Source organism: Muscardinus avellanarius (assembly GCF_963383645.1).
Source record: "Muscardinus avellanarius genome assembly, chromosome: 4".
Classification (NCBI taxonomy): Eukaryota; Metazoa; Chordata; class Mammalia; order Rodentia; family Gliridae; genus Muscardinus; species Muscardinus avellanarius.
In genome coordinates, this window is record NC_137789.1 from 75,941,726 (window position 1) to 75,956,796 (window position 15,071).

Genomic DNA, 15,071 nt, shown 5'->3' on the forward strand with positions numbered 1-15,071 from the left:
TGCCAGTCACCATTATAACAGGAGCCCAGAGGGGCATGTACTAAGTGAGGCTGCTAAATAGTTTCCAATGACATCCTCATCATGTATGGCCTTGATATAAAAACTCAAACACTGCAGTTTGGACCTCTTCAATTCAAATGATATGTACAACAAAGTCTAGCTAAAATTAAAAAGGAAATCAAACACCGCGTGGAAGCTGCGTGTTGTCTTTAAGCATGACATTGTACAGAGATTGTTTTTTTTTTTTACCATGTATTACGTCAAATATTTGGTTTCTTTCATGTATTCATTAAAGCTTCTAAGAGGTTTGTTGCTGGCTGGATGTTGGGGACAGACATCATCAATTCAATTAGAATTGGGCAAAGTGTTTATTTACCAATAGCAACGTGTCACAAGAAATAAATATGCCTTGTCTTTCTTGCCTGGACTCTAGCTCCCTGTCCAAGTAACTGCTTCTGAGCGTGGCATTTCTACAAACAGGAATCCTTTTCAGAACACGCGCTGTGAGTGATCAGTTCACTTTGGAAACCCTAGCCCGGCCATTCACCCACAGCTATACATTTCCCTCTAATTCAACCTTATTTCTTTGCTCTGCCAGTAGATTAGAAATCTTTATCTCATAATTTTTCATGTCACTCTTTAAGAAGAAGAGAAACATGCTCCATTACACAAAGTTTTAACTAGCCCCATTTGTTTTCCTATCAACTGCATTCATTGTATAGATTTCCTTTCACTTTGCCGTTGCAAGGCTTGTAAAATGGCCCCCTTCATTTAAGCCTCAGAAAAGAAAGTGGTGTAGAGGCAATGTATCCATCTGAACCAGACACACAAGTGACGATGAGGCCATGCAGCTATTTTTCTTCATTCTTTAAGAGATGTTAACAAATTCCTGCTAGCTTGTTTAGAACACTCTAGTAACCATTAAATGACATAGAACACTGAGCATTTGTTGATTACCTTGGAAATCTTTGCTTCTAGAGTAGATGACATCTCAGGCATCAGATATCTGAGTAGCAGTGACACTCCAAAACTCAAAAGTTCAATCATATTTGAGCCAAACACATATACCAAATGATGTAAGGGACAGTAGAGACTGTGTGTCATTCATTAAAAAGTGATATGTTATATGGCATTGTTATTCAACTTTGGCTGCATGGTATCTGTCATTTTGCCATATAATACAATGGCTTCTTACTCTGGCTGATTAGAGACAAGGGTCCTGCTGTTCCCACACAGTCATCCTTCTTTTCTTGTGGACAGTATTTCATGATGATGTATCACATCTGTCAGAAATGAATTGTTACCAAGCAAATTTAGACATCTGCCTATAAATAGCGGACTACATACTAGAAGATTAGCAAGGTTATGGCCTGGCCAATTCTACTGACACCTAAAACAGTTAAACTGACTTACCACCCAGGTAAGGGCCAAAAAAGAACACAGCCAGAAGTTTCCCTCTGGTTCAAAAATTTAAACTCAGTTCAGGTATTCTACTCCTGTCACATCCCCAAAATCAAATGGTTCACGCTATCTTTATGGCAAATCATTTCTTCCACACAGAATCCAAGAGGGGTGTTTAGGAACATGAGGATGAAAGTGTTTGACTACAAGAATCCAAAGTAAGCTGTTCATGGCAGAGTCAAACAGGACCCCAAAACACAAATATTGTTATCTATACTATACTATAAAAACAACAACAAGCCAGGCACGGTGGAACATGCCTGTATTCCTGGTACTGTGGAAGATAATACAAGAGGATCACAGATTCAAGGTTAGCCTCTACAACTTATTATGAACCTCAGCAACTTAGCAAGATCTTATTTCAACCTAAAATAAAAGGGGAAGGCGGGTGTGGTGCCGAACGCTTGTAATCCCCGCGCTTAGGGGCCTGAGACAGGAGGATTGTGCAGGTTCAAGCCAGCCTCAGCTACTTAGTGAGGCTCTCAGCAACTTAGTGAGACCCTGTTTCCAAATAAAATATTAAAAAATAGGGCTGGGAGTATAGCCAGAGGTAGAAAGCCTCTGGGTTCCACCCCCAGTACCACAAAAGAAAGAAAGAAAGAAAGAAAGAAAGAAAGAAAGAAAGAAAGAAAGAAAGAAAGAAAGAGAAGAGAAAGAAAGAAAGAAAGAAAGAAAGAAAGAAAGAAAGAGAAAGAAAGAAAAAAAATAAAAGGGGATAAGGGTATAGCTTAGAGATAGGACACCCCTGGGTTCAATTCCCAGTACAAAAAAAAAAAAAAAAAAAAAAAAACTGAGAATAAACATCTTTAAACACATACCAACAGCAGCAGAGACACAGCCCTGTCGTGCCAACTTGGGATGGCAGCACAGACTAAATAACTAAAATGTTGTCCTTGAGATATCCAGCTCCAGTGGTGAAACACTGTCAGTTTCTGCACAGAGGGGTTTTGCTGACACTGGTATTTTGATTCCCTGAAAAACAGGAGCCTGTGATCTCTGCCTGTAGATTTTGCCCTTCAAATAGCTACTGAGTGGATGTGGATAGGGCGGGCATGACTACAGCTCTTGCCTTGGACTCTGCACCCTGAGAAGGCCTCTACGGGAATCTCCCAAGTCGAGCTAACTCTGCTTTCCTCCCTTGACTGTGCTGGGCCTGGAGCGCTGTAGCCACGGTCACAGGCAGGGGAGGCTCAGGGCCCAGTGGTAGTAACTTCTGGGCTTCTGAGAGTGACTGTGGCTCCACCATTATTAGTCTTAGAACTTCTCTATCAGTGCTGAGACATGAATACTTGTTTGGTCAATTTATGAGCTGAAATGGATTGTAGTATCAGCTGGTACATTTTTCAAGGCACTCCCCTTCCTTGTGTAGCAGGGCTGTCAGAAGGAGCCCAAACTGAAATGCAGAGTCCTCTGAGCCCACCAGGCAGGAAGCTCCAGGGGACAGAGGATGAAAATTGTCAGTCAGTGTTCAGACAAGTTGAATTTCCATGATCCTAAATCAGTTTTCTGGCTTTTCATCGAAATAGGCTTTCAATAATCTCTAGGACGCAAGTGCTCTGTGAGACACTTTCAGCTATTCCATCCAGAAAGATCCTAGGGCAAAATGAGTTTCTTAACATAGTGTCTTTTTTGCCCCCTTTCAGTACTCCTCAGGACCTTGGCTATGGTAATTAAAGGAAGAAAATCTTTTTTAAACCTTAGCTTAAATATTAGTTTTATCAGTGTACTGAGGACATATCTCTGTACCATATAGTGATATTTAAGACTAAAAGCAGACTAAACACGTATGTAACACATACCATACTCACAAAGAAGGTAACAGTGTGTTTGCTCAGAAAGCTCCCCAAATCTGACATCAGGAGGCCAGAGTGTTAGTTCCAGCTATTTCATATAAGTAGTAATGGGCAATGAAGGAGAGAGCAGGTATTTTTATATTACTGTTAATATTCTATGAAACTTTATGGAAATTTCACATGTGCCATCCATGAGACTTAAGTGTTAAGTAACTTTGTACTGAAATTAAAGATCTTAGGATAATTTTGTGAAGTAACAATAATTATACCATGAAAACATGAATTTGAAATTACTTAATGAACACAACCTCCTTAGCAGAAAACATCTTTCAACACGTATGTCCTATGTGTAGCAACAGAAGAGATCCTTGGTGGTAGAAATTGTGATGACCCTTAGGTTACTTCTTAGGACCACCTTCAGATTTAAAATTTTAAAAACCTAATAATAAAGAGAACGATAAAATATACTTTTATATAATTGTTTTCAAATAATGTTCATGTTGCAAATAGAGGCAGCTACAGTGGTGCAGCCAAGAGAAACTCACTCCAGCTCAGACAGAGGATGGAGTAATAGACAAGCTCTCTTCTCCCTACCAGTCCTGGCTGGAGCCACCTGCCTTTCCTATAGAGAGGGGACACATAGTTTTGATTTTTTTCTTTTTTTTTTTTTTTTTTTTGGTGGTACTGAGGTTCCTGGAAACCCTTCTATCTCCAGGATACACTCCCAGACCTATTTTATATTTTTTTATTTAGAAACAGGGTCTCTTAAGCCAGCACGGCTGGCTTCGAACCTGCGTGATCCTCCTGTCTCTGCCTCCCAAGCACGGGGATTTACAAGCGTGCACCACCATGCCCGGCATCACTCTTCCCCATTTTTAGACATCCTGTTCAGTCCAGGACCATTCCCCTATCCATACTCTGGGATGACCATATTTCCCCATCCTAGAAAACCAAATACACCTGATGTAGGATAAAAGGAATAAGTAGGTAGAAAGGAGACAGACAGGAAGGAAAAGTAAAATATAACTTTAATATAAGAACCTGGAGCTGAAGTGTTTCAACCTCTAATCCACAAACCAGTTCTCTTTCCTAGGCCTGACTCTCCCCAAAATTCCTGGGAAACCTGTAGATCCTAGAGTTAACTATAATATTTCTGAGAAACCTATAATTTAGAATATTCCAGCTCATCCATCAATCAGCTAATGACAACCCCAATCAGCCTGAAGACCCTAAGGCTGACCAAACCACCAGACCAACAGGATGCACCTTGGACTACTGGACTGAGATCATCCACCCTAAGGCTACCAGACCACCTGCCCATCATAAACCGCCTTGGGACTCCATACGGAACTCTTCCTCACATACCATTTCTAGCCCACCCCTCACGAAATTCCCCTATAAGAAGAGAACCCTGAACTCTCCAAAATGGCTTCCTCATCTTGAGGTGGCCCGCATTCTCTCTTGAATGTGTATTTCTTTCCCTTTTCCCCAAATAAACTTCTGTCTATGTCACTAACTGGCCTGTGCTGAAATTCTTTTCTGTCACATTAGCCAAGGACCCTGCAGACTTGAGTCCCTGAGCTGAGAGCTCACCCCAACACACCTTCTCCCTGTCATGGTCCAGAGCCAGAACAAAGTCTGACTTTTCAGAGTCCTTATATTTTTATCCAGAAATTCTGTAATAAGAATTTATAGAATGCTTTTGCTAAAAGCCCCGATTTTTTACTTAGGCCCATAGATGTCTGGTGAGTGTGAGAATACAGTTGTGTCTTTTCTGTCAAAGTAGTAGTTTAAATTTAAACCCCCATTTTGTAATCTGGTAGAAACTTTGCAAAATTAGCATCTCTTAAGAGATTGCAGGTGCTGACCCTCCCCCAATCTTCTTTGTAGCTGACCAGCAAGAAAATGAAGCTGTAACTCCCACCAATAGAAGTTCAGTGCAGGAGGAGGGTTGTGTCAGGGATATACGACCCACCTAATTCTTTGTCAGGTATGCTGTCTGGCATACCTGGGAGCACTCTTTTGTGCAAAAAATACAATGGCCTTACCAAGCAATTTTCAACCATGTCTTTTCTTAATGCCATCAAAAGTTATCTCTAACATGAGTAACTAGAAGCAGGATAAAGCTTGACGTCTCTGCCTTCATTTTTGTCTGTCTCCTTTCTGCCTTAAACTTTAAGTCAGAGTCCTGCTGGACTCCACATAGGCATGTTAATCATTTAAGCAGTGTTTTTCTAAAACTGGTAATCCTCCTTCAAGGTGCCAAGATAAAAGTGAGATTTTCAAGTTGGCAAGGGCATCATAGTGGACAGGTTGTCAGCTGGCAGCTTTAGGCACCCTGTTCCAGACGTCCAGAGTGGCAACTACAAGTCTCCTCTCATCACCCTAAGCCTGGGCTAGCCAATGCCATTTGCCTTTCTGACTTGTTCTTTTCTCCGTGTCATTCTCTCCTGCAGTCACCTTGGATTCCAGGAGCCACAGGTCTGATGGATAAACATCTCATGGTGTGTCACAACAGCCACACAGACAGCAGTGACTGTCTGATAGTTGTCAAGGAGGCTCCACGTGGCCATCTCAAGATACAGAGCAACCAGACCATGGCTTGACTTCTTGGCTAAGTGTACCTCGCTCCCCCTTATCTGTGTGATCTGGGATCTCATGTCAGTATTCCTGAAGTCAGGCCTGGAAATGTTTGTCCTCTTTGTCTTCCCAGTATAGCTACACTGATTAAATTCATTTCCTGCTTCATACCATTACTTTTTATTTTAGATTTTTGGGGTGAGTGGCTGAATCTGTTTTGTTGGGACTCCCTGAAATCAGGTCCCCTTTGACCTCGGGCTCTGGGAACAATACCAAGAAAGATGCTCTTTATTTCCTTGAGGTGATCAACTTCACTGTCAATAGCTGCCCTCGGGATGACAAAGATTAGAAGAAACCAGTGCAATCATAAAATAAAGCCTGAGAACAACTTATGGGCCTTCAGAAGCTTCAAGGGCACCAGTCAGAACTTCCCCTTCTGAGTGTTGCATCTAATCAAGGCTGTTCCCCAGACCCTTCTTCTGGGTCAATGGTTTACATTTAGATGGCTCCAACTCCAGGACATAGTTCAAGTTCCTTGCTGTTAATCCAAGTTATAGGATAAGAAAGACCTACATGATGTTTGTCACCAATAGTTTTATATACATATGTGTGTATTTGAAAACCTCTCCCAAAGTAACTAATCATTCACTAGTAGTTACTTCAAGAAAGTGTTTGTGGACTTCTGGGAAGATGGCGACCAAGAAAAGTGGGGCTTAAGAGCCCCACTAACAACCAATCTCCATTACCAGATAATCAGCGCCTTTCATAGCCAGAAAACACCATCACCAGAGAAACAAAAAAATCACCAGGCTCCAGAGAGAAAGTGGACTGAGAACAGAGCTCAGAGCCACAGAGGAGATACACTGGCCTCACGCCTGAGGACGCGGCAGCAGCGCCATACTGCCGGCGGCAGCGGCGAATTCACCGGACGTCTACAGCAAGCCGAGGTGAGCCGCTGCGAAACAGCCAGGCAGGATTTTTCAGCGCAGGGAACATCTAAAGCTCCCAGTGGCTGAGCTCAGCACATGCTGCAAGGACTCAGAGTGGAATTCAAAACCAAGAAGAAATAAGCCAGCGTCACAGCCAAGGGCATAGCAGTGGCGCCATATTGCCACCGGCAGCAGCAGCAGTGAATTCAACGAGTCCAGTACAGCTACATCTGCGAACTCAAGAACAGTGAGTCAAATTGCGGGCCACAGAGGATCCCAGTACTGTACTCCCTGGGACTTGACCCAGTGGGGGAGGGGCGGTGGCAGAGATATCACACCATAGGAGAACATGCAACCTGGCACCCCCCATAGTTTAAAGCAGCCTCTATCGACTCCCTGGGTCAGACACTCTGTGATACAACCCAGTAAAGGAGTAGTGGGGTCAGAGATACTACTGACTCGAGATCCACAGCACCTTAAGTGAAGTCATAGTGACCCAAGGGAAGAACCCAGAGAAGGCACAAACTTCCGAAATCATGGGAAAGAGGAATAACACTGGAGCAATGAATGCCCACAACCCCACAACATCAGAACCCAATATACAGAAAATCAGAGATTTCTAGAAGATCAAATCAGGAAAATAACTGTAGAAATAATAGAGGTGCTTCAAAAAGAACTCAGAGAGAGAGCCAAAAAGAGATAAAGGATGCAATTAATGAAGTAAAGGCCTCAATTTAAAGCACAAACAACCGATTAGACCACATGGAGAATAGAATCTCGCTCTTAGAAGATGATCATTCCAAAAATGAACGCATAGTTTCTAATCTAGAAAAAAATATCCAACAGCAGGAATCTGACATTGAAGAAATATGGGCCCATTTTAAGAGAGCTAACCTAAGAATAATTGGAATAGAGGAGGGAAAAGAAGGTGAAACCAAAGGGATCAACAATCTCTTCAAGGAAGTAATAGCAGAAAATTTTCCAAACATAGAGCAAGAGGTCGATACACAGATCCAGGAAACTTATAGAACTCCCTTTAGACAGGATCAGAGAAGAGGATCCCCACGCCACATAATTGTCAAAATGACCAATGTGGAAGCCAAGCAGAGAATCTTAAAGGCAACAAAAACAAAGGGCCAAGTGACATTCAGAGGCAAACCAATTAGAATCACTCCAGACTTCCCAAAACAAGTCATGAAGGCCAAAAGGGCATGAAGTAACGTATTCCAAACTCTGAAAGAAAACAACTTCCAGCCAAAAATTTCCTACCCAGCAAAACTTTTTATCAAATTAGATGGAAAAATAAGAAGCTTCCATGACAAACAGAAACTGAAGGAATTTATGTCTTCAAAACCAGTGCTAGAGAAAATACTCAAAGAGATTAACTACAAAGAAGAAATAGGTAACACACCAGAACCAGAGAAACAAGATTTTCCATCCAACAGACAACTAAGATTGGTTATCTGTGGAGATTCATTATTTATGTTAGTCTTTTACCTATCTCTAAATTGTATTGTTTGCCTTTATTGTTGTTAATTTTTAGGATTTCTAGTTGGAATATTAATATACCTTCAGATATAGAATTTGGAAATATTTTATCCAATTCTATTAGTAACTTTTAACTCTGTTTACATTGTCTTTGGATATACAATATTTTTTTTTATTTTTAGGGAGTTTGTATACTCTTCTGTTGCCTGTGCCATTGAAATCATATCCAAGAAATCACTGCCAATTTCAGTGTTGTGAGGTTTTATGACCCAGATTTTCTTCTAAAAGTTTATAGTCTTAAGATTTATACTTAGGTCTTTTATCTATTTTGAGTTAATACTTGTATATGGGATTAGGTAAGGGTCCAATTTTATTCTTTTCCATGTAATTATTATTTTTCAACAATATTTAGTTATAAGATTATTATTTCTACCACCAAATGTTCGTGGAAACCTTGTCAAAAATAACTTGATAATATAGGGAAGAATTTAGCTCTAGGCTTGTATTTAACTCCAATGGTTTATATATCTGCCTTTAGAACAGTACTACACTGTTTCAATTATTGTAGCTTTATATGGTTTGAAATCAGAAAATATATATCTTCTAGCTTTGTTCTTTTTCAAGATCGTTTTGGGTATCTAGAATCCATATTCCATATTAGGATAGATTTTTTTCTGAAAAATAAATATATAAATATATGATAGTTTCACCTAAAATAATAGAAAAAAATATTCTCTGGTAAGAAAGAAAGCAAAAAGAAATATTGAAATGTTATCTTTAAGTCATCAAAAGCTTGGTATCAGACAAATGAAACTGTTATGTGAGATTATCATTTTTAATTTTGGATAAATTGCTATAATACTAGATGTCAACCACTAAGCCAAGCATGGGAAGGAGGGATGGGGAGGGAATGGGGTGGGGATCGGGTGTGGGCTGACTGGGCGATGTGTGCATGTATGTCTACAAAAGTTTGTATCCCACTATGATGTATGAATACAGTGCACCAATAAAATAAATTAAAAAAATAAATAAAAGATGTTTCAGCCGGGCATGGTGGCACATGCTTGTAATCCCAGCATTTGGGAGGCTGAGACAGTATACTGGTTCGTGGACAGCCTTAGCTACTTAGTGAGGTCCTTTGCACTCAGCGAGATCCTATTTCAAAAAATAAAGAAATAGGGCTGGGGGTGTAGCTCAGAGGTAAAATGCCCCTGAGTTCTATCCTTGGTACCCCCCCAAAAATAAAAAAATAAATAATAAAGCTGGGGGTGTAGTTCGGAGGTAGAATGCCCTGGGTTCCACCCCCAGTAAAGCAATGGATATATCCCAGAAACCATAGGAAGAGATGCAGTAGATTCAGTTACACAAAGAAGCCAAGCAATCAGTGATGGGAGAGTCTCAGGGTACACTGAATGACTTCTTCAGCCTGGAAGCAATAGGAAGTGCTTTCTTAAATCTATAAGTAGGGAGACAGTAATGAGTTTAGAGCCTCACCTTACAGATAACGGCAACTAAGCCAGGCATGGCAGCGCATGCTTGTCATCCCAGAATTTGGGAGGCTGAGACAGGAGGATACCAGGTTCACCACCAGCCTAGGCAATTTAGTGAGGCTCTCCACACCCACAACTTACTGAGACTCTGTTTCAAAATAATAATAATAATAATAATAATAATAATAATAATAATAGCAACTGTCTAAGGGGGGCTACATCCAAGGGCTACAAGGAAAGGGGCAAAAAAAAGAAAAGAAAGTGTTTGTGTCTTCTTGCCTTTTTAATATCATCTATAGAAATTTTAATCACTTCATCAGCAATAAAGGCTGGAACCAGAAGGTAATTATTAAATATTACCTAATAATTATAAGAGATATTGCAAAATCTATATACTGATTTTTTTTTAAATCATTCACTTACATCCTGGAGAAGAAATTTCAAGCTTACATTTTTACTTAAGTGTGTAACAGAGGTGCTGCTTCCTAGCCCCAAGCCAGTCCTTTTTCCTTCCTCTCCAACGAAAGCTCCTTTTGTTGGGCATCATCTTTTCCACATGAGTCAGGAAAGACGCCTGCCTGGGGATTCATAAATTGTGCTGGATACAGTAGAAAGGACCTGGGCCCTTGTGGCCAGTACTGAACCACAGGAGTAGCATTTCTTCAGCCACTGTAATTTGAGACATCTCATTGTATGAAATCCCTCTTCTTATTTAAGGCAGTTCATTTGAGGTTTTCTCTTATTTGCAACAAAATAATCAAAACTGATGCAAAGTGTTCTTTGCTGAACAATTTTAACAAATTTGGCTACCTCCTCTCCAAGCCTGAAAGATATTCAAGTAGTGAATTAGATCAGAGGAAATGGGATGCTTTGCACATATACCTTTAAGATCAGTAAGACCTGTCAATGGCCCAGGAGCAAAGAAATAAACTTATAATAAATATTTTAAAAATAAGAACTTCAAAATACAAAATTCCAGCCGGGCATGGTGGCACACGCTTATAATCCCAGCATTCGGGAGGTGGAGACCAGAGGATTGCTGTTCGCAGACAGCCTCAGCCACTTAGTGAGGCCCTTCGCAATTCAGTGAGAACCTGTTTCAAAAATAAAAAGACTAAAAAATAGGACTGGTGGTGTAGCTCGGAGGTAGAATGCCCCTGGGTTCCAACCCTTGGTACCACACACACAAAAAAATTTCCAGTTTGTTTAATATTGGAGCATAGAATGTCACATACCTCAAAAGTTTATTTTCTCATCATAAAGAGAACAACACTGAAATAATCTACTTAGAGAAAATTTCATCTAAGCAAATATTTAAGCTGGGTTTTTGTTGTGTGTATATATGTGTGTGTGTGTGTGTGTGTTGCTTATGGGGTGAACCATAATTATTGGAGAAAAATAAGAGCTTTGTTAGAAGCACTCATTCAATGAGAGTTTGGAGCGTCTTGTATTTTACTCTACATGTGTACTGAAAAATATGGTTTGAGAGAACCACTTAGCACTCCGTGAGCAATTGTGCTCAGAATCCACATCTTAAAAAGTGATTAGGGGCCGGGCGTGGTGGCGCACGCTTGTAATCCCCGCGCTTGGGAGGCAGAGACAGGAGGATCACGCAGGTTCGAAGCCAGCCGCGTGCGCTGGCTTAGGAGACCCTGTTTCCAAATAAAAATGTAAAAATAGGTCTGGGAGTGTAGCCCGGAGGTAGAAGGGCTTCCAGGAACCCCCGCACCACCAAAAAAAAAAAAAAAAAAGTGATTAGGTCCCAAGGATAATCCACAAAAGCCCATTTGACTCCAGGTGGATCTAGTGCATGCTGGGAACTATGGCAGTGGTTAGGAGAATGGGCGACTCTGTTCACTGGAAATTACAATGCTCCTGCAATGCCATCTTGCTCACAATACCAAGACCCTCTCTAACATGGCCAGCAGCAGGGAACACTCTGCCCCAGATGCTGCCTGGCTGTCTGGACAGTATGCACCGGGGCCGCCTGAAGCCTGAGCTGGGCAAAGAGCGGCCTATCAGGTGGAAAACAGGGAGAGATGACCTTGAAGGTCTCCTGTAATTCTGTTTCTAACTTCCCCATATCCCTGTGGGTTCTGAGGGGTCAAAAAGATACTGTGAATGGTGACTGTTCTCTTTCATCATCTGTGAGTTGCCCGAGGCCAACAGCACCAACAGCTGGGGTGATTTCTTCTCTCTGGTGTCCCTGACCATTTGCTGCTGCCTGAAGTCCCAGGTGCAGGTTCAGGGACATTCCAACAAGAGCAGCAGGAGTGAGCAGGATGCCTTGGAAGTTCAGATGGGGAAATAAGAGGTACGCAGTTGCTAGCTTCCCTGGCCAGCTGGTCTCATATTTTTACTCCCATATCTAAGGAAATACATTTGTTCTCCAAACCCCAGGCCAGCTACACCTTCCTCCAAGAAAGTTCCTCAGCGCATCTCCTTGGCTGAAATGAGCAATGCTGTGTCTGAACCCTGAGGCATGCTTCTTCTCCTTTATGCCACCTTCCCTGTTCTGCCCCTACTGTGGTTATTTGTGGGTGTGTCTCTTCTCCCGTATTATGATATAAGCTTCTATGAGCAGGATCCACGGGAACCTTGTTAAAGACAAAGGAAATCAACCCTTTCCCTTTGGGAGGTGACCAATAGGTTGAAGCAACTGGCTTAGTGCACCACGGATGGGTTTTGGAGGTCACGACTTTCATTCAACACTCACATATTCAGTGAGTGAGCACTGGGTCTGCTGTGTGCCTCCGGCATGTTGGGACACTGAGCTGGATTCCTGGGGAGGGGTCACGTGAATAGGAGTTGGACACCATCTTTTTCCTCCAGAACATATGACCTAATAGTAGAGCTATTACCTCCTCTGACCTTCAACATCAGCTCACAGGGAGAATTTGAATCCAGGACATGCGTGGGCACTCAAAAGAGAGGTAATACAGTGACTGGTCACCTGGGGAAAGAGTGGCAAGTTCTTATCTTATGCCCCTCAGCTTGGAGAGTCAAACATATATGAGGTATGATAGTCTTATCCCAATATGTCTAGAGATATGTAGTAACAGACCTTGTGAAGTGCCATTGTCCCTACCATGGAGGATTTTGGGAGAAAGGATAGGAAGTATCAGGAAGAGCAGACAGCATGCCACATCTTATAGCAGGTGTAAATGCAGAGCAGAGAGCCAGCCTGCCTTTACTTACTGTGTGACCTTGGGTGGCCCATTCATCTCTTTGATTCCCAGTTCCCTCATTTGTGAAATGGGAATACTCATACCACCTTTGTGGTGAAGGCTAAGAATGAGTGGAGGTCAGCCGAGCGTGGTGGCGCGTGTCTGTAATCTCAGCATTTGGGAAGGGAAGACTGGAGGATCACGGTTCGCGGACAGCCTCAGCTACTTAGTGAGGCCCTTTACAACTCTGTGAGACCCTGTTTCAAAAATAAATAATAAAAAATTAGGGCGGGGGGTGTCAGTCAAAGGGAGAATGCCCCTGGGGTCCATCCCCAGTACCGCAAAAAAAAAAAAAAAAAAAAAAAAAAGAGTGGAGGTCAAGGGACTTAGGACACTGTCCTGACATCTGGACTGAAAGTAGGTTAGAACTGGGAACCAAGTGTCACCCGCAACAGTAAGATCAGTCCCTCTCCTGGAGAGACACAGTCAGCCTTTCAGCCACAATGACCAACACTTCATTGAGCATATTGACTATCAACCTTAGGACTACATGAGTTTTCAAAGGCTTGTCACACACTTGAGTGCAGTATTCATAGCTGGACAGGGAGTATGGGGATTCCCATCCTGCATGCTCTATTTTGGCTCAAGACATGGACAGATATGGGCAGTCTCCCCAAGGAGACTTCAAGATGCTTGTCCTTCCCCTGTCGAAACTTCTCCAGAAAAGAGTTCGTCTTCTTCTGCTTGGCATTAATTCTGACCCTCATCCTCCCACCTGAGCTCCGAACAGTTACCAGTCTCTAGCTCACAAACTACTTCCCTGCTAATACAATGGTTCTTGTAAAATGCAAACCTGAGTATATTATTTCTCTGCTTACTTCACTATGCCTGGAGAGGAAATACAGATGAAAATGAAACTGACATGGCATTTTCCCATGTCAAAATCGAGACTTTGATTTAATCAAAATCGAGATTTTGATTAAATTAAAATCTGGTGATACCTGATTTTTGTGTTTTGAGGGTTTTGAAGGGTCAGGGAAAAGAGATCTCAGACACTGCTGGTGAGAGTATCACCGGGTCTAGGCAGTGTCACTGAAAATTAAATGTACCCAGCAACCACAGGGCTCAGAGTCTACCCACAGGAACCCCCCAGAACGATGGGGAGACACAAAGGACATCTGTGGAGCCTTGTTTGGAAGAGGGAAAATCCTCACAAACAACCCACAGTTCACCAATAAGGAAATGGCTAAACTGGTCCTTCATTGTTCTAGAATCCTATGTACCAGTACCAATGTGAGCTATGTGCATGGCACGATGGCACAGCCTTGTAATCCCAGTGCTTAGGAGGCTGAGCCAGGAGGCTTACATGCTCAAGGTCAGCCTCAGTACTAAGGCCCTCAGCAACTTAGCAAGGCCCTGTTTAAAAATAAAAAATAAAATAGGGCTGTGGATGTAGCTTAGAGGTAGGATACTCCTTGGTTCAATTCCCAGCACCACAAACAAAATTAAAAAAATGAAAACAAACAACGTGAGCTATGTCCAGATTGTACTGAGATAGAAAAATATTATATGACAATGTTATGGTCTGAATTATGTGGTCCTCCTTCCTGCTTTGTTCATACGTTAGAGCCTTTACACCTAGTCCCTCTGATGTAACTCTATTTGGAAATAGCATCTTTAAGAAGGTGATTAAGGTGAAAGTAGGTCAATATAGTGGACCTTAATCAAACAGGACTGATGTCCTTGTAAAGAAGAAGAGATTAGGACACAGACGACCGCAGGAAGAAGGCCAGGGAATGACGCTGGGTGAAGAAGGACATCATGTGCCAGCCAAGGGAAGAGGCCTCAGAGAAGCAAATCCTGCCCACACTTGGATCCCCCAGAACTGTGAGAAAAATCTCTTTGTGTTGTTTAAGTCACCTGGTCTGTAGCACTCTATTAAGCTATCTTGGCGGACTAAACCCCACCATTAGATATTTTGGGGGGTATGCACAAATTCATGTAACATAAGGAAAACAGAAAGGAAAAACCTACTTCAGGCTAGTCACCTTAGGGAGAGAATAGAATTAGGATTGGAAATAATGACTGAAGGGGATATTGGCCTTAAAAATAATGTTTTGATTTTACAATGAGAGAGTGGCCATATTAGTTGTATATTGACTT

The 15,071-nt window shown here is 41.9% G+C and overlaps 1 protein-coding gene across 1 annotated transcript in view; it reads right to left on the reverse strand.

Moving 5' to 3' along the window:
- The window catches only part of CLVS1 (clavesin 1), a gene marked incomplete at its 5' end in the record, with an annotated part of 218,964 nt that overhangs the window by 12,362 nt on the left and 191,531 nt on the right, over positions 1–15,071 (reverse strand). The gene's annotated exons all lie outside the window — the stretch shown is intronic.